Source organism: Chiloscyllium punctatum, chromosome 34, assembly GCF_047496795.1.
Source record: "Chiloscyllium punctatum isolate Juve2018m chromosome 34, sChiPun1.3, whole genome shotgun sequence".
NCBI classification, from domain to species: Eukaryota; Metazoa; Chordata; class Chondrichthyes; order Orectolobiformes; family Hemiscylliidae; genus Chiloscyllium; species Chiloscyllium punctatum.
Window position 1 is genome coordinate 60,507,265 of NC_092772.1, and position 25,469 is coordinate 60,532,733.

Here is a 25,469-nt window from a genome sequence, read left to right on the forward strand (position 1 = left end):
CATTCTGTGCCTTCCGTCATTCCTTGAAGTCACATGGACTGAATCAAATTGGCTAATGGCTGATGCTCATGATGCTGGGAATCTCATGGGGGAGACCGAGATGGATCACCCACTTGGGACTTCTGGCTGAAGGTGTTGTAGATGCTTCAGCCTCATCTTTTGGACCTGATGGGTTGGGATCCTCCAGTCAGTGAGGTTGGAGGTTAATGATGTCGTCCAATTAATGATTTAATTGCCCACCACCAGTCACAATGGAATGTGGAACGACTGTGTAGGATTACTTATCCCTGCCTATTGCAAGTTGATCTCCTACCGTTGAGCAACCCTGTGTTGTGACATGAGTAAATTAACTCCTTGTTTGCGAATGTTTGGTGTTGTTCCATTGTAGCCCTCCTACACTGCTCATTTGACCAGATTTGATAACCCCAACACGGTCAGTTCTTCTATCACGCGATGGTTGCATTAGGCATCCTGCCAAGGAATGGTGATTCGGAATTGATAAGAGTTTGATGCATCATCACTATACATGTGTAATGTTTGTATTAATATTGAATTCTCTCCACAGTTTCAAGATCAGATCATCAAAACTTGAAAAAACACAGTAAGCATTGCAGAAACTCAGCAGGTCTGGCAGCATCTGTGGAGAGAGAAACACCATTAACACTGAATCTAATGTGACTCATCTTCACAACATCAAACACTGACTAATTTGACAAACCTTTGAAGTTTATTCGGGATTTGGTGCTCCACAGTGTCACTACCGTCTGAAGGGAGCTGTGGCGTGGGGAAGGGCTTCACCAAGAATCCCGTGGGATCTGTCTTGACAACATCTCCTACCTGAGGCATTGTGGGAATTGTTTCTTCATGTGATTTATCTGTAACATGTGTTTGCCTTGGGTGTCTTAAAATGCATAAAAGTGGGTAAACCCCCACGACCTGATCAGGTGGGCTCGAGAACTCTGTGGGAAGGCAAGGAATTGAACCCAGGTCCCTCGTGCTGTGAACCAGCAATGCCAACCGCTGAGCCACCATTTGGATGTAGTTGTGATTGCACCAGATGGGGTATGGAGGAGATTCCCCACGATGTTGGCTGGCATGGAGCAGTTCAGTGATGAAGTTTGGGTTGTTTTCTTTGGAGCAGGGAGGATCGAGGAGGGACCTGATAGAGGTGTATTAGAGTGTGATGGGCACGGACAGCTTGGATATGAAGCAACAGTTCCCCATAATCACAGGGTCAATAACAGGGGGGGGCTCATTTTAAGGTGATATGCAGGAGGTGAGAGGGGATTTGAGGGGCACTAACACCCAGAGGGTACAGAGAATCTGGAATGTACTACCTGAGAGAGTATTGATCTCATAATCTTTAAAAAGCACTTGGAGGAGCAGTTGAAATGTCAAGGCTCTGGGCCTAATGCAGGGAAGAGGGGCTGGTGTACACAGTGGTGTTCTACTGGGAAGGCTGATACCAAGTAGAGTCATAGAGTCAGAGAAATGTACACCTGCCAGCACCCGGCCCATATCCCTCCAAACCCTTCCTATTCCTTTACCCATCCAGATGCCTTTTAAATGCTGCAATTGTACCAGCCTCCGCCACTTCCTCTAGCAGGTCATTCCACATACGTACTACCCTCTGCGTGAAAAAGTTGCCCCATAGGTCTCTTTTAAATCTTTCTGCTCTCACCCTAAACCTATGCTTCTCTAGTTCTGGACTCTCCCATCCCAGGGAAGAGACTTTGTCTATTTATCGTAACCAAGCCCCTCACGATTATATAAACCTCTATCAGGTCACCCCTCAGCCTTCGACGCTCCTGAAAAATCAGCCCGAGCCTATTCAGCCTCTCCTATCGCTCAAATCCTCCAACCCTGGCAACATCTTTGTGAATCTTTTCTGAACCCTTGCAAGTTTCACAACATCCTTCTGACATGAAAGAGACCAGAATTACATGAAATATTCCAAACGTGGCTTAACCAATGCCTGATGCAGAATACTCATTTAGTATCTTCCCCCATCTCCTGCAGTTCCACACGTGGGCTCTCTTGCTGATCATGATGGGACACTGTTCTCTCCCTCGTTATCCTTCTGTCCTTCATATATTCATAATATCTCTTTGGATTCTCCTTAACCCTATTTGCCACAGCTATCTCATGTCCCCTTTTTGCCCTCCTAATTTCCCTCTTTAGTGTGCTCCTACTGCCTTTGTACTCTTTTACAATTGACTCAATCTCTGCTGTCTACCCTGGACACGTTTCCTTCTTTTTCTATACCAAAGCCTCAATTTCTCTCATCTCCCATCATTCACTACAACTACCAGCCTTGCCTCTCACCCTACAGGAATATGTTGTCTCTGGACTCTCAAAATCACATTTCTGAAGGCTTCTCATTTTCCAACCTTCCCTTTCCCTTTGAACATCTGTCCCCACTCAACTTCTCAATGTTCTTCCCTAATACCATTAAATTGGGCCTTCGTCCAATATTGAACTTCAACTTTTAGATGCGGTCTATCCTTTTCCATCACTAATTTATTTTAAAACTAACAGATTTACAGTCACTGGCCCCTAAGTACTCCCCCACTGACACCTCAGTCATCTGCCCTGCCTTATTTCCCAAGAGGAGGTCACGTTTTGTAGCTGCCCTCGTAGGTACATCCAGATGCTGAATCACAACATTTTCTTGTACACTAAACCCTGAAAACTATGGCAGTCCAGGTCTAAGTTTGGAAATTACCATCCAATTTTTCTTACACATAACTGAGATCTCCTTTAAGATTTGCTTCGCGATTTCCCGCTGCCTCTTGGGGTGTTCAAGAATATAATCCCAAGAAGGTCATCGTCCCTTTCCTATTTCTCGGTTCCACCCAAATAACTTCCTTGGATGCATTCCCAGGAATATCCTCCCTCAGTACAGCCATAATGCGAACACTTACCAGAAACACTGCTCCCCCTCCTCTCTCACCCCCTTTTGTATCCTTCCTATTGCATTGGTATCCTGGAACATTAAGCTGCCAGTCCTGTCTGTCCCTGAGCCACGTCTCTGTAATTGCTTTGATGCCCCAATACCATATCCCTAACCATGCCCTCAATTCATCTGCCTTCCCAATTAGGCTTCTTGCATTGAAATAAATGTAGTTTAATTTATCAATCCTATCTTGTTCTCTGTTTTTGTTCTGCCTGCCCTGACCGTTTATCTCACTCCTTTTCCCAACTGTACCAGTCTCAGATTGATTTGGAGATGCTGGTGTTGGACTAGGGTGTACAAAGTTAAAAATCACACAACACCAGGTTATAGTCCAACAGGTTTAATTGTAAGCACTAGCTTTCGGAGCGCTGCTCCTTCATCAGATGGTTGTGGAGTACACAATTGTAAAACACAGAATTTATAGCAAAAGTTTACAGTGTGATGTAACTGACATTATACATTGGAAAATAGCTTGATTGTTAAGTCTCTCATCTGTTGGAATGACCATGATAGTTTCACTACTTTCATATGTAAATCACAAAACCCTTTTTAAAAGTTACATTCTCAGGTTAACTGTAACAATTGGTGTCAGGCCAGATAAGATGTTGAAGGTATTAGCCCCCTGTGTTCTGTTGTCTGTGCCATAATATATCGACTGATTCCAATCTAAAAAATGAGTTAACAGAGATGGATTCATACAGGTTTTGGTCAAAGTACAACGCAACTCTGCAAGTCCAAATTCACCCCACAAACGTATATGTGTGTGTGTGTGTGTGTGTGTGTGTGTGTGTGTGGTGAGGGCTTGTGAGTGTCTGTGAGAGAGAGTGCATATGTGTGTGTGAATGTAAAGGGGTCTAAGTCTGTGAGAGGGTGCATGTGTGAGTTTGGGAGTGTGTGTGCCTGCAGGTGTGTGTGTGAGTGTCTGTGTGTAAGTGTGTCTGTGTATGTATAGGAGTGCCTGTGTGGGTGATTGTGTGTGTATATAGGTGCGTTTGTATGTGTGAGTATAGGAATGCCTGTGTGTGTGTGTGTGCGTGCGTGTAGAAGTGTCTGTGTGTGTATAGGACTGCGTCTGTGTGTGTGTATTGGAGTGCTTGTGAGTCTGTGTCTGTGTCTGTGTGTATCTCTGTGTGTGTGTGTAGGTGTGCCTGTGTGTGTATAGGTTTGTGTGTGTGTGTGTATTGTGCAATGGTGGTCACCTGGAGTGTGACATGAACCTAAGGTCCCGGTTGAGGCCCACCCCATGGGAACAGAACATACCTATTGACCACTTTACGCTGCTGCCTGTCCCAAAGTCCAACTTCAAGGATGGTCACCCGAAGGTCCAAGGTCGAATGTCCTGGACCACTGAAGTGTTCCCCAACTGAGAGGGAACCCTCCTGTCTGTTGATTGTTGTGCGGTGCCCATTCATGTGTCGCCATAGTCTCTGCTCGGTTTCCCCAATGTACCATGCCTCGGGGCAATCCTGCCTGCAGTGTATAAGATAGACAACGTTGGCGGGGTCACATGATCTCCTCAGGAGTCAGACACGTGCTGCAACTGACAGGGTCCCCTTCGTTGTCCAGTATTTCCCAGGAACCGAAACACTATGCCATGTTCTTCGCGACCTGCAACACATTATCAATGAGGATGAGCACCTCATCAAGACCTTCCCCACACCTCCACTACTCACCTTTAAACATCCGCCAAACCTCAAACAGATCATTGTTCGTAGCAAACTGCCGAGTTTCAGGACAACTCCACACAACACTGTCACGGTCAGCGCTGCAAGACGTGTCAGAGTGTGGACATGGATACCATCATTACGCATGGGGACACCTCCCACTATGTACGTGGCAGGTACTCATGTGTCTCAGCCAACGTTGTCTATCTTATACACTGCAGGCAGGGATGCCCGGAGGCATGGTACATTGGGGATAAAGAGCAGAGGCTACGGCAACGGATGAATGGGCACCGCAAAACAATCAACAGACAGGAGGGTTTCCTCTCAGTTGGACAACACTTCAGTGATCCAGGACATTTGACCTTGGACCTTCGGTGAACATCATCCAAGGTGAACTTCGGGACAAGTAGCAGCGAAAGGTGGCCAAGCAGAGCTGATAGCTAAGTTCAGTTCCCGTAGGGAGGGCCTCAACAGGGACCTTGGGTTCATGTCACATTACAGGTGATCACCATTGCACTATATACACACACAGATACTCCACACACACACACACACACACACAAGCGCACACTAACACACTCCTATACACATGCAGACACACACACAGACACTTACACACACTCCTGCAGGCACACACACTCCCGAACTCACACATGCACCCTCTCACAGACTTCGACCCCTTTACACTCACGTACATATATACACTATCTCTCAAAGACACTCACAAGACCCCACCCCAGACATACACACACACACACACACACACACACAAACCCAACTGCACACATATACGTCTGTGGGGTGAATTTGTACTTGCAGAGTTACATTGTACTTTGCACAAAAACTGCATGAATCCATGTAAGACTGTTAACTCATTCTTTAGATTAGAATCAGTCGAAATATTATGGCACAGACAACAGAACACAGGGGGCTAACACCTTCAACATCTTATCTGGCCTGACACCAATTGCTACAGTTAACCTGAAAATGTAACTTTGAAAAAGAGTTTTGTGATTTACATATGAAACAAGTGAAACTATCATGGTCATTCCAACAGATGAGAGACTTAACAATCAAGCTATTTTCCAATGTATAATGTCAGTTACATCACACTTTAATCTTTTGCTATAAATTCTGTGTTTTACAATTGTGGACTCCACAACCACCAGATGAAGGAGCAGCGCTCCGAAAGCTAGTGCTTCCAAATAAACCTGTTGGACTATAACCTGGTGTTGTGTGAGTCGTAACTCAGTCTCACAGTGATCTCTTTCCTCACTAATTCCCTGGACCCTCCCCAAAACTACGAGTTTCAACCCTCCTGAGCAGCTCTTGCAAATCTCCCTGCTAGTATATTAGTCCCCGAGAAGACAAAAGCTTTGCGGTTACTTTGTTAAGCAAAGTTTAATTAACTTATTACAAAGAAAATTTACTTGAGAAGACCGATGTCAGTGACACTGTGGATCCCAAATCCCTCGTAAACCTCACAAGGCTGTCAAAAATTGGTCAGTTTTTGATGTCGTGAATATGAGTCACATTAGACTCAATGTTAACGGTGTTTCTCTCTCCACACATGCTGCCAGACCTGCTGAGTTTCTACAATGTTGATTGTGTTTGTTTCAAGTTTTGATGATCTTCTCTTGAAACTGTGGAGAGATTTCGATATTAATATGAACATGACCCATCTATATCACTGATGCATAAAACTCTTATCAATTCCTCACCAACATTTTTTCAGATTGTCTGATCTTTTTTGTCCAGAATTCCAATTGATTTTTTTTTTAACCTTGAATCTCTCATTCTGTTATAATGTGTGTTTCATCAACGTGAATTTGCTGGAACACGATTGAAGAATTGGGGACACTTTTGACAATATGAACTTTTAAAATGTGCGTTGGCTGTGACATGATTGGTACCAACATGTTAAGTGCTGTTCCTGAAGGGTGATTTTACTATAACATGGAGTTGCACATGAATGGAGTGTAGGTTCATAGCTCCTTGAAAGTGGAGTCGCAGGTAGATAGGATAGTGAAGAAGGCGTTTGGTATGCTTTCCTTTATTGGTCAGAGCATCAAGTGTCGGGGTTCGGAGGTCATGTTGTGGTTGTACAGGACATTGGTTCGGCCACTTTAGGAATATTGCATGCAATTATGGTCTCCCTCCTATTGGAAGGATGTTGTGAATCTTGAAAGGGGTCAGAAAAGATTACAGGAATATTGTCAGGGTTGGATGATTTGAGCTATAGGGAGAGACTGAATAGGCTGGGGCTGTTTTCCCTGGAGCATCAGAGGCTGGGGAAGACCTTATAGAGTTTTATAAAAACATGAGAGTCATGGATAGGATAAACAGACAAAGTCGTTTCCCTGGGGTGGGGAGGTTCGAAACTAGAGGGCATAGGTTCAGGAGGAGAGAGGAAAGATTTAAAAGCGACCGAAGGAGCAGCATTTTTTTATGCAGAGAGTGGTGTGTGCTTGGAATGAGCTGCCAGAGGCAGTGGTGGAGGCTGGTACAATCACAGCTTTTAAAAGGCATCTGGATGGTTACATCAATAGGAAGGGTTTAGAGGGATAAGGGCCAGGCACTGACGAATGGGACTAGGTTAGGTAGAATATCTGGTTGACATGGATGAGTTGGAGCGAAGGGTCTGATTCCGTGCTGTACATCTCTATGACTGATGCAATCGTCATGTTACAGAAGAACTGGTTGTGCTGGCATCATCAAATCAGCTAAAATGTGATGTGTAGGAGGGCTACCACAGAGCAATACCAAACATACTCCAAAGAAGGAGTTAATTTACTGATTTCACAGCACAGGGTTGCCCAACAGTGGTAAATCAACTTGCAATAGGCAGGGATCAGTAATTCTACACAGTTGTTCAACATTCGGTTGTGACTGATGGTGGATAATTAAATAATTAATTGGGGGGAAGTCAATCACCTCGAACCTCACTGATTGGAGGACACCAACCCATCAGGTCCAAAAGATGAGGCTGAAGTATCTGCAACACCTGCAGATATCTGCAAGTGGGTGATCCATTTCGGTCTCCCCCATGAGATCCCCAGCATCATGAACATCAGCCATTAGCCAATTCGATTCAGTCCATGTGACATCAAGGAATGACTGAAGGGACAGGATATTGCAATGGTCATGAATGCATCTAAAATGCCTGCAACAGCACTGGGACAAGGTGCAATGCAGGACCAAAGCAAGAGTGGTGCAGAAAACCCACCTCAACTCATGACGTTGAAAGATCAGGGGAAGCAAAAGAATCGGCACACAAGAAGCTACCAGCTCAACCCCAACACACTGACTTGGAACCATATCACCATTCATACAGTCAGAGAGTTAGACAGCACAGAAACAGATTCTTTGGTGCAACTCTTCCATACCGAGCAGATATCATCATTTAGTCTAATCCCATTTGCCTGCATTTGGCCCATATCCCAAATTTACAGCTGTACTCATGTTTTGAAGTGGACAGGGTGAGGTAAATCACAAAGGTGGTCTGTAAAAATGGTAATATGGAAGACTGTTATCTCACAGCATCACGAACCTGGGTTTGATTTCCACCTCAGGCTTCTATCTGTGTGGAGTTTGTGCATCCTCCCCTTGTCTGCATGGGTTTCATCTGGGTGCTCCGAATTCCTCCCACATTCCAAAGATGTGTAGATTCGGGTGAATTGGCCATGCTACTTTGTCCCACAGTGTCAGGAATATGCAGAATAGGGTGGATTGGCCGTGGTAAATTGTCCCATAGTGACCAGGGATGTGCAGGTTAGGGTGGATTGGCCATGCTAAATTGTCCCATAGTGTCCAGGGATGTGCAGGTTAGGGTGGATTGGCCATGCTAAATTGTCCCATAGTGTCCAGGGATGTGCAGGTTAGGGTGGATTGTCCGTGCTAAATTGTCCCATAGTGCCCAGGGATGTGGAGGTTAGGGTGGATTGGCCATGCTAAATTGTCCCATAGTGTCCAGGGATGTGCAGGTTAGGGTGGATTGGCCATGCTAAATTGTCCCATAGTGCACAGGGATGTGTAAGTTAGGGAGAATTGGCCATGCTAAATTGTCCCATAGTGCCCAGGGATGTGTAGGTTAGGGTAGAATACTAAAGGGATGGGTCTGGGTGGCTTACTCTTCGGAACTTTGGTGTGGACATATTGGGCCAAAGGGCCAGTTTCCACACTGTAGGGATTCTATGGGAACAGATTGGGGGTGAGGGGTATGTTATACCACCTTTCACACTTACTTTTATTAGATTACGAGGCGATCTTCTCTGTGTGTTTCAGTTTTATTATCAGAGGGGTGTCAGCCTCTGCTCTGTAACAGATAGACCAAACCATGAGCCAACATTTCATGTTGTAGATCACCTCCGAGGCAACACACCAAACAGCAGCAGCTGAAATAACAAATAGGCTGCAATCAAAGCTGCAACTGCTGGAGCAGTGATGACAATTCCAGACACAATAACTGGGTGAATTACAGAAGCTGACAGCTCCATGATGTTTGATGTGTCCTTCTTTATGATTCAGTGAAATTCATCCTAAAAACATTCAACTGCATTTATATTTGCTGTTAATATCTCCATCATGTCTTTTGATGTCACAGATTCATGATCGAGATTGGAGTTGTTCACACTGTGATGTTGGACCATCAGATACAGGAGCAGAATTGGCCCATCGAGTCTGTTTCCCATTGGATCATGGCTGATATGGTTCTCAACTCCATTCTCCTGCCTTCTCCCCCTAACCTATGGTCCCCCTCACTAATGGAGAACCTATCTGTCACTATATTAAATACACTCAGTGACGTGGCCTCCATAACCTTCTGCAGCAGTGAGTTGTACAGAGACACCACTCTCTGTCTGAAGAAACTCTTCCTCATCTCCGTTCGAAAGGGTCACCCCTTCACTCTCAGGATGTGCCCTCGGGTCCTAGTCTCCCCTCCCCGTGGATATATCTCCACCACGTCCATTTTATCCAGGCCTGTCAGAATTCTGTAGGTTTCACTGAGATCATCCTCATCCTTCTGAACTCCATTGAGAACAGACCCTGAGTCCCCAATTGCTCCGAGAATGATGATCAAATTTTGTACATTAAAACCTCCAAAAGGATTTCATAAATACATTAAGTACAAAAGGGTAACTAGGAGGACAATAGGCCCCCTCAAAGATCAGCAAGGCATCCCACATGTGGTGCTGTAGGAGATGGGGGAGATACTAAATGAGTATTTTGCATCAATGTTTACTGTGGAGAAGAACATGGAAGACATAGAATGTGGCGTCTTGTTGAAAAATGCCCATATTACAGAGGAGAAGGTGCTGGATGTCTTGAAACACATAAAAGTGGATAAATTCCTAGGACCTGATGAGGTGTACCCCCGAAATTTGTAGGAAGCTCGGGAATTGATTGCTGGGCCTAGATTAGAGTGGTGCTGGAAAAGCACAGCAGTTGAGGGAGCATCCGAGGAGCAGGAAAATCGATGTTTCGGGCCCAGATTGCACCAGATTGGGAACGGAGGAGATTCCCCAGGATGTTGGCTGGGATGGAGCAGTTCAGTGATGAAGAGAGGCTGGCTAAGTTTGGGTTGTTTTCATTGGAGCAGGGAGGATTGAGGGGGGGGACCTGATAGAGGTGTATAAGAGTATGAGGGGCACGGAGAGCCTGGATACGAAGTAACAGTTCCCCTTAATCACAGCGACAATAACAGGGGGGGCCTCATTTTAAGGTGAAAGGCAGGAGGGTTCGAGGGGATTTGAGGGGCACTATCACCCAGAGGGTGGTGGGAATCTGGAATGTACTACCTGAGAGGGTATTGATCTCATAATCTTTAAAAAGCACTTGGAGGTGCAGTTGAAATGTCAAGGCTGTGGGTCTAATGCAGGGAAGAGGGGCTGGTGTACACAGTGGTGTTCTACTGGGAAGGCTGATACCAAGTAGAGTCATAGAGTCAGAGAAATGTACACCTGCCAGCACCCGGCCCATATCCCTCCAAACCCTTCCTATTCCTTTACCCATCCAGATGCCTTTTAAATGTTGCAATTGTACCAGCCTCCAACACTTCCTCTGGCAGCTCATTCCACACACAGACCACCCTCTGCATGAAAACTCTTTTATATTTTTTCCCCTCTCACTCTAAACCTACGCCCTCGAGTTCTGGACTACCCAAGCCCCAAGAAGAAACTTTGTCTATTTATCCTTTCCGTGTCTCTCATGATTTTATAAACCTCTATCAGGTCATCCCTCAGCCTCCGATGCTTCAGAGAAAACAGCTGCAGTATATTCAACCTCTCCCTTTAGCTCAAATCCTCCAAACTTACAGTCATAAATTCATAGAGATGTACAGCATGGAAACAGACCCTTCAGTCCAACCTATCCATGCCAACCAGACATCCCAACCCAATCTAGTCCCACCTGCCAGCACCCGGCCCATATCCCTCCAAACCCTTCCTATTCATATCCACATCCAAATGCCTTTTAAATGTTGCAATTGTACCAGCCTCCACCACTTCCTCTGGCAGCTCATTCCATACATGTACCACCCTCTGTGTGAAAAAGTTGCCCCTTGGTCTCTTTTATATCTTTCCCCTGTCATCCTAAACCTATGCCCTCTCGTTCTGGACTCCCCGACCACAGGGAAAAGACTTTGTCTATTTATCCTCTCATAATAATGTAAACCTCTATAAGGTCATCCCTCAGCCTCCGAAGCTCCAGCGAAAACAGCCTCAGTCTGTTCAGCCTCTATAGCTTAAATCTCCAACACTGGCCAACATCCTTGTAAATCTTTTCTGAACCCTTTCAAGTTTCACAACATCTTTCCGATAGGAAGGTGACCAGAATTGCATGCAATATTCCAACAGTGGCCTAACCAATGTCCTGTACAGCTGCAACATGACCTCTCAACTCCTGTACTCAATACTCTGACCAATAAAGGAAAGCATACCAAACGCCTTCTTCACTATCCTATCTACCTGCAACTCCACTTTCAAGGAGTTATGAACCTGCATTCCAAGGTCTCTTTGTTCAGCAGGACTCTCTAGAACCTTACCATTAAGTATATAAATCCTGCTAAGATTTGCTTTCCCAAAATGCAGCCCCTCCCATTTATCTGAAGTAAACTCCATCTGTCACTTCTCAGCCCATTGGCCCATCTTGTCAAGATCCTGTTGTAGTCTGAGGTAACTTTCTTTACTGTCCACTACACCTCCAATTATGGTGTCATCTGCAAACTTATGAATTGTACCTCTTATACTCACATCCAAATCATTTATGCAAATGACAAAAAGTAGAGGACCCAGCACCCAACACTGATCCTTGTGGCACTCTACTGGTTACAGGCCTCCAGTCTGAAAAACAACCCTCCACCACCACCCTCTGTCTTCTACCTTTGAGCCAGTTCTGTCTCCAAATGGCTAGTTCTCCCCGTATTCCATGAGATCTAACCTTGCTAAGCAGTCTCACATTGGGCATCACTGTCAAAGGCCTTACTGAAGTCCACGTAGATCACATCTACTGCTCTGCCCTCATCAATCCTCTTTGTTACTTCTTCAAAAAACTCAATCAAGTTTGTGAGACATGATTTCCCACGCACAAAGCCATGATGACTATCCCTAATCAGTCTATGCCTTTCCAAATACATGTACACCCTGTCCCTCAGGATTCCCTCCAACAACTTGCTCACCACTGACGTCAGTCTGTCGTTCCCTGGCTTCTCCTTACCACCCTTCTTAAACAGTGGCATCAAGCTAGCCAACCTCCAGTCTTCTGGCACCTCACCTGTGACTATCGATGATACAAATGTCTCAGTAAGACGCCCAGCAATCACATCTCTAGCTTCCTACAGAGGTCTAGGGTACACCTGATCAGGTCCTGTGGATTGATCCACCTTTAACCATTTCAAGACATCCAGCACTTCCTCCTCTGTAATCTGGACATTTTGCAAGGTGTCACTATATATTTCCCAACATTCCATATCTTCCATATCCTTTTGCACAGTAAACACTGATGCAAAATACTCTGGAAACATCCTTGTAAATCTTTTCTGAACTCTTGCAAGTTTAACAACATCGTTCTGATAAGAAGGAGGCCAGAATTGCACACAATGTTCCAAAAGTGGCCTAATCAATATCTGATGCAGAATACTCATTTACTATCTTCCCCCATCTCCTGCAGTTCCACACGTGGGCTCTCTTGCTGATCTTGATGGGACGCTATTCACTGCCTAGTTACGCCTTTGTCTTTCGTATAGTCATAAAATCCCTTTGGGTTCTCCTTAACCTTGTTTTCCACAGCTATCTCATGTCCCCTTTTTGCCCTCCTGATTTCCCTCTTAAGTATACTCATACTGCCTTTATACTCTTTTACAGATTGACTTGATCTCTGCTGTCGACCCTGGACATGTTTCCTTCTTTTTCTGAACCAAAACCTCAATTTCTCTCATCATCCATCATTCCCTACACCCACCAGCCTTGCCTTTCACCCTAACAGGGATATACTGTCTCTGGACTCTCGTTATCTCACATCTGAAGGCTTCTCATTTCCAGCCATCCCTTTACCTGCGAACATCTGTCCCCACTCAACTTTTGAATGTTCTTGCCTAAAACCATCAAACTTGGCCTCCCTCCAACTTTGAACTTCAACGTTTCGATGCGGTCTATCCTTGTTCATCGCTAATTTATTTTTAAACAAACAGATTTACAGTCCCTGGCCCCTTACACAAGTAACAGATAAATCACATGAATAAACAATCCCCACAATGCCTCAGGGAGGAGATGTTGTCAAGACAAATCCCACTGGTTTCTTAGTGAAACCCTACCACACGCCACAGCTCCCTTCAGATGTTAGTAACACTGTGGATCCCAAATCCCTTGTAAACCTCACAAGGCTGTCAAATTGGTCAGGTTTTGATGTTGCAAAGATGAGTCACATTAGACTCAATGTTAATGGTGTTTTTCTCTCTCCACAGATGCTGCCAGACCTGCTGAGTTTCTGCAATGCTTCTCAAGTTTGTTTCAAGTTTTAATGATCTGATCTTGAAACTGTGCAGAGAATTCGATATTAATACGTATATTACGCATATATATTGCTGGTGCATCAAACTCTTATCAATTCCTTCCCACCATTTCTTCAAACTGTTATTTTTGTCCAAAATCTCAATTGCTTTTTTTAAAAATCACCATTCCCTCAGGGGCCAATTGCTGGTCATTCTGCTGTAACGTGTGTTTCATCAACGCAAATTCGCTGTAACACAATTGAAGAATGGGGGACACTTTCTACAGCGTGAACTTTTAAAATGTATGTTGGCTGCAACATGATTGGCATTGAAGTGCTGTTTCTGAAGTGTGATATTTCTATAATGTGGAGTTACTAATGCAGTGCAGGTTCATAGCTCATTGAAAGTGGTGACGCAGATAGATAGGATAGTGACGAAGGCGTTTGGTATGTCCTCCTTTATTATTGGAGCATCAGGTATAGATAGGAGTTGGGAGATCGTGTTGCGGCCGCACAAGTGATTCGGCCACTTTTGGAATACTGTGTACAATTCTGGTCACCCTCTTATCGGAAGGATGTGGCGATACTTGAAAGGGTTCAGACAAGATTCGCAAGGCTGTTGTCGGGGTTGGATGGTTTGAGCTGTAGGGAGAGACTGAATAGGCTGGGGCTGTTTTCCCTGGAGCATCGGAGGCTGAGAGGTGACCATATAGAATCTTATACAATCATGAGGGGCATGGATAGGATAAACAGGCAGGATCTTTTCCCTGGGGTGGGGGAGTCCAAAACTGGGGGGCACAGGTTCAGGACAAGTGGGGAAAGATTTAAATGGGACCTAAGGGGCAACTTTGTTTGTGCAAAGGGTGATGTGTGCATGGAATGAGCTGCCAGAGGAACAGGTGGAAGCTGGTGAAATTACAGCATTTAAAAGGCATCTGGATGGCTACATCAATAGGAAGGGTTGAGAGGGATAAGGGCCAGGCACTGGCAAATGGGACGAGGTTAGGTAGAATATCTGGTTGACATGGACGAGTTGGAGCCAAGGGTCTGATTCCGTGCTGTACATCTCTATGACTGATGCAATCGTCATGTTCCAGAAGAACTGGTTGTGTTGGTGTTATCAAATCTGGTCAAATGTGATGTGTAGGAGGGCTACCACAGAGCAATACCAAACATACTCCAAACAAGGAGTTAATTTACTAATGTCACAACAAAGGGTTGATCGACTCTGGGAAATCAACTTGTAGTAGGCAGGGATAAGTAATCCTACACAGTCATTCCACACTGGGTTGTGACTGGTGGTGGACAATTAAATCATAAACTGGGGGAGGTCCCACACTAGCGTCTAAGAGCCTGACTGTAGCCCCCCTTGACACACACTGGGCTGGGAAGAGAGGGGGATATTTGCTGAGGATCTGTCGGGATTTTCCTACTGTATGTGTGGTTCCAAGGACCAAACTCTCTGTCTCTGTCCCTCGCTGTCTCTCTCTCTCTCTCTCTCTCCCTCGCTGTCTCTCACTCGCTCTCTCCCTCTCAGTGTCTCTCTCTCTCTCTCCCTCGCTGTCTCTCTCTCTCTGGTTCCAGCTCTGGTCTGACGACTCCTCGGGGCAGAAATGATTTGATTCCCTCTGTCTCTGCACCGTCCCGAGTTTCAGCTCCTGGAGCTAATCCCCCCCTCAGGGTGGGGTGGCGGGGAAACAGACTGAGAGGGAACTAAGAATCGACTTGAAACAAAATACAGCAGTGACACCAAAAGCACAGCAAGATCCCACTGCTCTCTGCCTGCCAGTCTCCCACTTTACCCTGCGATACTGGGTCAGTTTAATCACTGCATCATTAATGCATTGCAGAACATCACAGCAACATCGAAATACAAAGCAATCACTAAAGAGCAATTGGCCTGAGGCTAGAAACACACAGCAAGATCCCACAAGCAGCAGTGTGACCACAGATAGATCATCTGTGTTACTGACCCTGGTTAAGGGTTCGATCCTGTCTCCATGATGACAGAAGGACCAATCCTACTGTCTGACAATTCCCAAACAATACTCCCGTCTTCTCTGTTCCTCTCTCCCCCTCTCTCTCTCTGTTCCCCCCCTCTCTGTTTCTCCCCCTCTCTCTTTGTCCCTCCCCCGTCTCCCCTCTCTCTCTCTGTTCCTCCCTCTCTCTCTGTTCCCCGCGCTCTCTCTGTTCCCCTCCTCTCTCTCTGTTCCCCCCTCTAAGTTTCCCGCTCTCACTCTGTTCCCCCATTCTCTCTGTTCCCCTCTCTCTCTGATCCCCCCCTCTCTCTATTCCCCCGTTCCCCCCTCTCTCTCTCTCTGTTCCCCTCGCTCTCTGTTCCCCCCCTCTCTCTCTCTCTTTATTCCCCCCGTTCCCCCCTCTCTCTCTGTTTCCCCCATTCTGTCTCTGTTCCCCCTCTCTAACTGTTCCCCCCCCTCTCTGATCCCCCTCTCTCTATTCCCCCGTTCCCCCTCTTTCTCTGTTCCCTCTCTGTTCCCCCCCCTCTCTGCTCCCCCCTCTCTCTCTGTACCCCCTCTCTCTCTGTTCCCCCATTCCCCTCGCTCTCATCCCCCTCTCTCTGTTCCCCCTACCTCTCTCTGTACCCCCTCTCTCTCTGTTCCCCCGTTCCCCCTCTCTCTGTTCCCCCTATCTCTCTCTGTTCCCCCTCTCTCTCTGTTCCCCCGTTCCCCCTCTCTCTCATCCCCCTCTCTCTGTTCCCCCTATCTCTCTCTGTTCCCCCTCTCTCTCTGTTCCCCTCTCTCTGTTCCCCCTCTCTCTCTCTCTGTTCCTCCTCCTCTCTGTACCCCACCTCTGTTCCCCCCCTCTCAGTTCCCACCCCCCTCTCTGTTCCCCCTCTCTCTCTGTCCGCCCTCTCTCTCCCTCTCTGTTCCCCCCCCTCTCTCTGATCCCCCCTCTCCGTTCTCTGTGCTCTCTCTCTCTCTCTCTGTTCCCCCCCCTCTCTGATTTCCCCTCTCTGTCTGTTCCCCGCACCCTCTCTGTCTGTTTCCCCCTCTCTCTCTGTCGACCCCCGTTCCCTGCGTGCTCTCTCTCTATTCCCCCCTCTCTCTGTTCCCCCCTCTCTCTGCTCCCCCCTCTCTGTCTGATTCCCCCCTCTCTGTTCCCCTTTCTCTCTCTATTCCTCCTCTCTCTGTTCACCCCTCTCTATCTGTTCCTCCCCCTCTATGTTCCCCTTTCTCTCTCTGTTCCCCCCCTCTCTCTCTGTTCCCCCCTCTCTCTGTTCACCCCTCTCTATCTGTTCCTCCCCCTCTATGTTCCCCTTTCTCTCTCTGTTCCCCCCCTCTCTCTCTGTTCCCCCCTCTCTCTGTTCTACCCGCTCTCTCTGTTCCCCCCTCTCCATCTGTTCCCCCCCTCTCTGTTCCCCCTCTCTCTGTTCCCCCTCTCTCTCTCTGTTCCCCCTCCTCTCTGTACCCCACCTCTGTTCCCCCCCTCTCTGTTCCCCCCTCTCTCTCTGTTCCCCCTCTCTCTCAGTCCGCCCTCTCTCTCTCTCTCTGTTCCCCCCCTCTCTCTCTGATCCCCCCTCTCCGTTCTCTGTGCTCTCTCTCTCTCTCTCTCTCTGTTCCCCCCCTCTCTCTGATTTCCCCTCTCTGTCTGTTCCCCGCGCCCTCTCTGTCTGTTTCCCCCTCTCTCTCTGTCGCCCCCCTGTTCCCTGCGTGCTCTCTCTCTATTCCCCCCCTCTCTGTTCCCCCCTCTCTCTGCTCCCCCCTCTCCGTCTGATTTCCCCCCTCTCTGTTCCCCTCTCTCTCTCTCCATTCCTCCTCTCTCTGTTCACCCCTCTCTCTGTTCCCCCTCTCCCTCTGTTCCCTACCACTCTATTCCCCCCTCTCTCTCTGTCTCCCCTCTCTATCTGTTCCTCCCCCTCTATGTTCCCCTCTCTCTCTATGTTCCCCCCTCTCTCTCTGTTCCCCCCTCTCTCTGTTCTCCCCGCTCTCTCTGTTCCCCCCTCTCCATCTGCTCCCCCCTCTCCATCTGTTCCCCCCCTCTCTGTTCCCCTCTCTCTCTCTATTCCCTCTCACTCTCTATTCCCCCCTTCTCTCTGTTCCCCCCTCTCTCTCTCTGTACCCCACCTCTGTTCCCCCTCTCTCTGTCCCCTTTCTCTCCCTCTCTGTACCCCCTCCTCCGTTCCCCCTCTCTCTATTCCCTGTGCTCTCTCTCTCTGTTCCCCCCACCGTTCCCCGCGCGCTCTCTCTCTGTTCCACCCCCTCTCTCTGTTCTCCTGTCTCTCTGTTCCACCCTCTCTCTCTGTTCCCCCTCTCTCTATTCCCCCGGTTTCCCCTCTCTCTCTGTCCCCCCTCTCTCTCTGTCCCCCCTCTTTCTCTGTTCCCCCTCTCTCTGTTGCCCCACTCGCTCTCTGTCCATCTCTGATAACTCTCTGATTTAATCCTGCACAGTGAATCTTTATCCCTCCCCTTCCCCACCTACCCTCCCCCCCACCCGCCCTCTCCCCACTTTAAATAATGACAGGGTAAAAACAAAGACTGCAGATGCTGGAAACCAGAGACAGATTACAGTGGTGCTGGAAAAGCACAGCAGGTCAGGCAGCATCCGAGGAGCAGGAAAGTCGATGTTTAGGGCAAAAGCCCTTTGTCAGGAATAGAGGCAGAGTGCCTGAAGGGTGGAGAGATAAATGAGAGGAGGGTGGGGGTGGGGAGAAAGTAGCATAGAGTACAATAGGTGAGTGAGGGTGGGGATGAAGGTGACAGGTCAGGGAGGAGGGTGGTGCAGATAGGTGGAGAGGGAGATAGGCAGGTAGAACAGGTCATGGGGTCAGTGCTGAGCTGGAAATTTGGAACTGGGGTGAGGTGGGGGAGGGGTAAATGAGGAAACTGGTGAAGTCCACATTGACGCCCTGGGGTTGATGTGTTCCAAGGCCGAAGATGAGGTGTTCTTCCTCCAGGTGTCTGTTGGTGAGGGAGCGGCGGTGAAGGAGGCCCAGGACCTCCATGTCCTCGGCAGAGTGGGAGGGGGAGTTGAAATGTTGGGCCACAGGGCGGTGTGGTTGATTGGTGTGGGTGTCCCGGGGATGTTCCCTAAAGCGCTCTGCGAGGTGGCATCCAGTCTCCCCAATGTAGAGGAAACTGCATCGGGAGCAACGGATACAATAAATGATATTGGTGGATGTGCAGGTAAAACTTTGATGGATGTGGAAGGCTCCCTAGGTGAGGGAGGAGGTGTGGGCACAGGTTTTGCAATTCCTGCGGTGGCAGGGAAGGTGTCAGGATGGGATGGTGGGTTTTTTGTGGAGGTGGACCTGACCAGGTAGTCACGGAGGGAACGGTCTTTGAGGAAGGCGGAAAGGGGTGGGGAGGGAAATATATCCCTGGTGGTGGGGTCCGTTTGGAGGTGGAGGAAATATCGCTGGATGATGTGGTTTATGCGAAGGTTGTTAGGGTGGAAGGTGAGCACCAGGGGTGTTCTGTCCTTGCTACGGTTGGAGGGGTGAGGTCTGAGGGCGGAGGTGCGGGATGTGGATGAGATGCATTGGAGGGCATCATTAACCACGTGGGAAGGGAAATTGCAGTCTATGAAGAAGGAGGCCATCTGGTGTGTTCTGTGATGGAACTGGTCCTCCTGGGAGCAGATACAGCAGAGGCGGAGGAATTGGAATACGGGATGGCATTTTTGCAGGAGGTAGGGTGGGAAGAGGTATAATCCAGGTAGCTGTGGGAGTCGGTGGGTTTGTAAAAAATGTCAGAGTCAAATCAGCCGTCATTAATGGAGGTGGAGAGGTCAGAGATGGTCCAGGTGAATGCCTCATCTTCCGCCTCGGAACACTTCAACCCCAGGTCATCAATGTGGACTTCACCAGTTTCCTCATTTACCCCTCCCCCACCTCACCCCAGTTCCAAATTTCCAGCTCAGCACTGTTCCCATGACTTGTCCTACCTGCCTATCTTCCTTTCCACCTATCTGCACCACCCTCCTCCCTGACCTATCACCTCCATCCCCACCCCCATTCACCCATTGTACTCTTTACGACCTTCCTCCACCCTCTCCTCCCTGACCTATCACCTCCATCCCCACCCCCATTCACCCATTGTACTCTTTACTACCTTCCTCCACCCTCTCCTCCCTGACCTATCACCTCCATCCCCATCCCCCACTCACCTATTGTACTCTATGCTACTTTCTCCCCACCCCCACCCTCCTCTCATTTATCTCTCCACCCTGCAGGCACTCTCCTCTATTCCTGACGAAGGGCTTTGGCCTGAAGCGTCGACTTTCCTGCTCTTCAGATGTTGCCTGAACTGCTGTGCTTTTCCAGCACCACTCTAATTATTACATAGTGACAGCGCATTTCGTTGTGTGTGGGTTGGTTTTATTTGTTTGAAAACTCAACAAAAGAAACCTGGAGAGAAAGACAGAGACCCCCCTCCCAGAGACACAGTGAATTGAATTGAAATGGGCATCCTGTATGTATTTCTATTATCTGACATTAGCACTGGTCTTTGGAGGGAGTTTCCCATTGAAGGTTTCAATTCCCTCCTCAGGGAGTCCTGCCTCCCAGATCCTGGGGATTAACCTGTTTGTGTCACAATCCCGAGTCCTCGGTTACTTTAACCCCAGGCTTCAAACCCGTTTTAAACCAATGAACCTTCCACTGGAACAGTCAGCTCTCTCCCTCTCTCTCACCCTCTCACTCACTCCTCCCCACCCTCCCTCTCTCGTTCTCCCTTTCTGCCCCTCTCTCTGCCCCTATCTACGTCTCCATCTCGGCTCAGCTTTCTCCTACTCTCGAGAATTGATCTATGTCTTTCCCACACCCTCTCTGTCCTCTCTCCACCCCATCCCCCACCCGTCCCTTCTCTCTCTCCCCCTCCCCCACTCTCCATTCCCCCTCCGTTCTGACAGAAATGCCCTCTCCTCTCCTCCCTCCCTCCCTCCCATTTAACGTGGGTTCCCATCTCCCTGTCCTGTAGCCATTAGCCAGGTCAATACCACATTCTGAGGGGAGGGGGAGGAGAGAATGGGTGGGGGGAGAGTGAGGCATGTCTTGGGGGAAGGGGGGGAATGATACACCCCCTCCCGCTGTCACACCATCAGCAAACACAGCCTGGGCCCTGTCCACAGGCTGCTCTGATGTGTAAGGGGTGACCCACAGGCAGAGGGGTGCACAGCAAGATCCCACCGGCAGCTGGGTGTGGCACCCCTGGGGTATTTCACCTTCTTTGTCCCATGCCAGAACACTCCACCCCATCCCCAGCAACAATCTCTCCACAAGCACACCACCCTCCCCCATGTACTTTTCACACAGCAAGATCCCAATCGTGCCAGCAATTTCACAATTCAGTTTGTGATTGGGGGTCTCCCTGACTTGCTCTCCCAGCCTGTCTCTCTCCTGGTCCTGTCTCACTCTGTGTCACCAAATGCCCCTTCTCTGTGTCACCATCACCCCCTCTCTCTCTCTGTCACCATCTCCCCCTCTGCCCCCTCTCTCTGTGTCACCATCTCCCCTTCTCTCTCTATGTCACCATCTCCCTCTCTCTCTCTGTGTCACCATCTCCCCCTCTGCCCCCTCTCTCTGTATCACCATCTCCCCTTCTCTCTCTGTGTCACCATCACCCCCTCTCTCTCTCTGTGTCACCATCACCCCCTGTCTCTCTGTGTCACCACCTTCCCCTCTCTCTCTCTCTGTCACCATCTCCCCCTCTCTCTCTGTCACCATCTCTCTCTCTCTCTCTCTGTCACCATCTCCCCCTCTCTCTCTGTGTCACCATCTCCCCCTCTCTCTCTGTGTCACCATCTCCCCCTCTCTCTCTGTGTCACCATCTCTCGCTCTCCCTCTCTCTCTATGTGTCACCTTCTTCCGTTCTCTCTCTCTGTGTCACCATCTCCCTTTCTCTCTCTCTGTGTCACCATTTCCCTTTCTCTCTCTCTGTGTCACCATTTCTCCCTCTCCCTCTCTCTCTGTCACCTTCTCCCTTTCTCTCTCTGTGTCACCATCTCCCTTTCTCTCTCTCTGTGTCACCATTTCTCCCTCTCCCTCTCTCTCTGTCACCTTCTCCCTTTCTCTCTCTGTGTCACCTTCTCCCTTTCTCTCTCTCTGTGTCACCATCTCTCCCTCTCCCTCTCTCTCTGTCACCTTCTCCCTTTCTCTCTCTCTGTGTCACCATCTCTCCCTCTCCCTCTCTCTCTGTCACCTTCTCCCTTTCTCTCTCTCTGTGTCACCATCTCCCCACTCTCTCTCTTTGCGTTGCCATCTGCCCTTCTCTGTGTCACCATCTCTTCATCTCTTTCTGTCACTATCTCCCCCCCTCTCTCTCTGTCACCATCTCCCCATCTCTCTCTTTGTGTTGTTATCTCCACCTCTTCCTCTCTGTCACCATCTCCTCCCTCCTCTGTGTTGCCATCTCACCCTCCCCCCCTTCTCCCTGTGTCACCATTTCCCCCGCCACCTCACTCTCTCTCTCTGTTGCCATCTTTCCCTCCCCCTCCATCTCTGTTGCCATCTCCTTCTGTCTCTCTATGTGTCACCATCTCCTTCTCTCTGTCTCTCTATGTGTATTGCCATCTCCCTCTTAAATCTATCCATCTCTCTCTCTCTGTCTGTCCAATCTGTATTTGTTTGAAAAATCCAACAAAAGAAAATCAAGAGGGTTCACAATAGGGGACATAGAGAGAAAGACAGAGAGAAGCTCACTCCCAGATACTCAGTGAATTGAATTGAAATGGCCAACCTGTGCCTTATTTCTACAATTTTCACATTTAAGCCCATGGCCTATACACATCTCACATTACTCTGACATTAGAACGGGTCTATGGAGAGAGTTTCTCATTTAAGCTTTTAATTGCCTCCTTGGGAGTCCTCTGTCTGTCAAACACTCGCTGCGATTGACATGTTTGTGTTAAATCCCAAGGTCCCAGTTACTTTAAGCCCAGGCTTCAAACCTGTTTTAAAACTGCTAGGGCCGCAATCTGACAGGACCCAATTAACCAGAGGCCCCGTAAAAAGCCAGTCCACCCATCCCCCAGGGAGGGGATTAAATCACAGGGTAATATGCAGACAAAACTCACCTGGGCCCCCACAGGGTGCAGCCTGTTGAACAGGCCTCAGAACTGTGTTCCCCCACTGGAGAAAGTTCTTGTTCAAAGGTTTCCTGGTCTCAAACTCTCTCTCTACAAGTCTTCAAGTGGCTGGAAAGTTCCCTTTGGAAGGTACGAGGCAGCATTCGTTGAAAGGCAAAGCAAGAAAATCTTTTGGGGGGAGATGGCACAGCAAGATCCCAGGGCTTTTCCCCTGTCAGTGACACAGACAATCTCGCAGCAACATCCAAACACAAACATGGTGGGCGATGAGTTTAATTTTCATGTTGAAAAGCTTTTCAATTGACGAGTCAGCTGATTAAAACACTCACTACCTGCAACGGTGTCCTCAGGGCAACTGATGCACAACGAGATCCCACATGTGACAATTCTGCAGCAGCTCGGTAATCTGATCGTTTTTATTTCACTCTGTGATGCTGGTTCAGTTTAAATATTTCCAGTCAGCCCAGAATTGAAAATTACAGCTATTTCACAATCTCACAAGACCTCTCCATCTCTCTCCTTATGTTTCTCCCATTGTCTCCATTTATCGATTCTTTCTCTCACTCTCCTTCTCTCCCTGTTGAATTTTATCAGCCTGCCCTCTCAATGACCCATATTCCTCTGACAGTGTGACAAGTTTTTACAGAACGTCAGATATTTTGGGTTTTAATTCCCTCCTGAGGGAGTCCTGCCTCCCAGATCCTGGAGCTTATCCTGTATGTGTCACGGTCCCGAGTCCTGGTTATTTTAACCCAAGGCTTCAAACCCTTTTTAAAAATGACAGGGCCACAATCTGACAGGACCCAGTTAACCAGAGGCCTCTGCAAACCAGGCTCTTTCCCACCACACTCCCCACCCCCAGAGGAGATGAAACCTTGGGGTAATAAACAGGCCACAACTCACCTGGGCCCAACGGGGTGCAGCCTGGTGAACAGGCCTCAGGCCTGTGCTCCCCCTCTGGAGGTTGTTCTTGTCCAAGGCTTTCCTGGCCCCAGTCATTTTGGACCTTCACTTTACAGCTTTCCCAAAAAAAGGTCCCTCGGGACAAAAGAGAGAAAAGATGAGACTGGTTTTGTTGGGGTGGGTGGGGAGGTGGGGAGTGAGAGCACGTTGATGCAAAATTACACAGCAAGATCCCAGGTTTAAACGCAACCCACCAACCCTAATACATTATGTAACATCACCACAACATCGAAATACAATCAAATTGTAAGAAAGCAATTACCCGGCGGCACGGTGGCGCCAGAGACCCGGGTTCATTTCCCGCCTCAGGCGACTGACTGTGTGGAGTTTGTACATTCTCCCCGTGTCTGCGTGGGTTTCCTCCGGGTGCTCCGGTTTCCTCCCACAGTCCAAAGATGTGCAGGGCAGGTGAATTGGCCATGCTAAATTGCCCGTAGTGTTAGGTAAGGGGCAGATGTAGGGGTATGGGTGGGTTGCGCTTCGGCGGGGCGGTGTGGACTTGTTGGGCCGAAGGGCCTGTTTCCACACTGTAAGTAATCTAATCTAATCTACCCAGTTGCTGAAACATTAACACACAGACACACACACACTCACAGACACACACATGCAGTGTTTTAGAATGAATCTAACAATTTCCTGTCCACATATCTCCTCACCACAATAGACATCTCACAACAACTAACAGACAGGAGTGTTCCCTCCCAGTCAGAGAATACTTCAGTGGTCTGGGACATTCCACCTCAGCCTTTTGTTTGACCCTCCTCCAAGGCAGACTTCGGGACAGGCAACAACACAAAGTGGCCGAGCAGAGACTGACAGCCAAGTTTGGTTCCCATGGGGATGGCCTCAACTGGGACGTGGGGTTCATGTCACACTGCAAGTGACCCCACTGCACTACACACACACACATACACATGCACACTCACAGACAGACAGACAGACATTCCTGCACACACACACACACACATGCTCTCCAACAGACTCTCTCACATGCGCTCACACATACACTCCCACACTCACACAAACCCTCTCACAGACTTATACTCTTTTACACTCACACACGCACGCGCGTGCACACACACACACTCTGTCACAGACACTTGTATCACCCCCTACACACCCACAAGTGGACACACACTCTCTCTCTCCAAAATTCCTTCACTCACAAAGTCTGTCATACCCTCTAACACACACACGCTCACAAACACACTCTCTCACACTCATGCCCACACACACACACGCTCTTTCTATTGTGCATCCACAGTCTCACATGCACACACTCTTTCTTTCACGCACGCAATCTCTATTTCTCTCACACGCAGGCTCAGACAGTCGTTCCCTCTCGTGCACACCCTCTCTCTTGCGTGCACATATTCTCTCTCTCATGTAAGCACACACCCACTCTGTCTCACAAGGGCATGCTCTCTCTCTCTCGCTCACACACACTCTCACAAACACACTCTCCTTCTCTTGCAGGCACACTCACACAAAGTGCACACACGTACACACCCTCTCATACACACACACACACTCGCTTTCACACACGCAAACAATCTTTCTCGGGCAGGCTCTCTCACAAGCATACCGTCTCTTTCTCTCATGCAGGTACACGTTCTCTCACACGCTCTGAAACATGCTGTCTCTCACTCACACACTCTCTCTCTTGCATGTGCTCACTCACTCTAGCACGCCTACACTTTCTCTCACAAGCACACTCACATGTATACACATTCTTCCTCTCGCACACACGCAGATCTCTTTCACAAACATGCTCACTATCACACTCACGTTCACGCACAGTCTCTTCCTCTCACATACCCAGATACTCACATATCTCTCTCACTTTTGTGTGCTCT

General features: G+C 48.4%; 1 long non-coding RNA gene across 2 annotated transcripts; it reads right to left on the reverse strand.

Annotated features, from left to right (window-relative positions):
• Nucleotides 1-3,280: 3,280 nt before the first annotated feature.
• Nucleotides 3,281-23,277, reverse strand: LOC140458902 (uncharacterized). Of its 2 annotated transcripts, none has more exons than XR_011953731.1 (3): nt 22,639-23,277; nt 4,217-4,564; nt 3,281-3,622 (listed from the first exon to the last, which is right to left on the reverse strand). It is a non-coding gene; the product is annotated as an uncharacterized lncRNA (long non-coding RNA). The 2 variants fall into 2 exon arrangements; XR_011953730.1 differs by having other exon boundaries at nt 4,217-4,426; nt 22,639-23,275.
• Nucleotides 23,278-25,469: the final 2,192 nt, after the last annotated feature.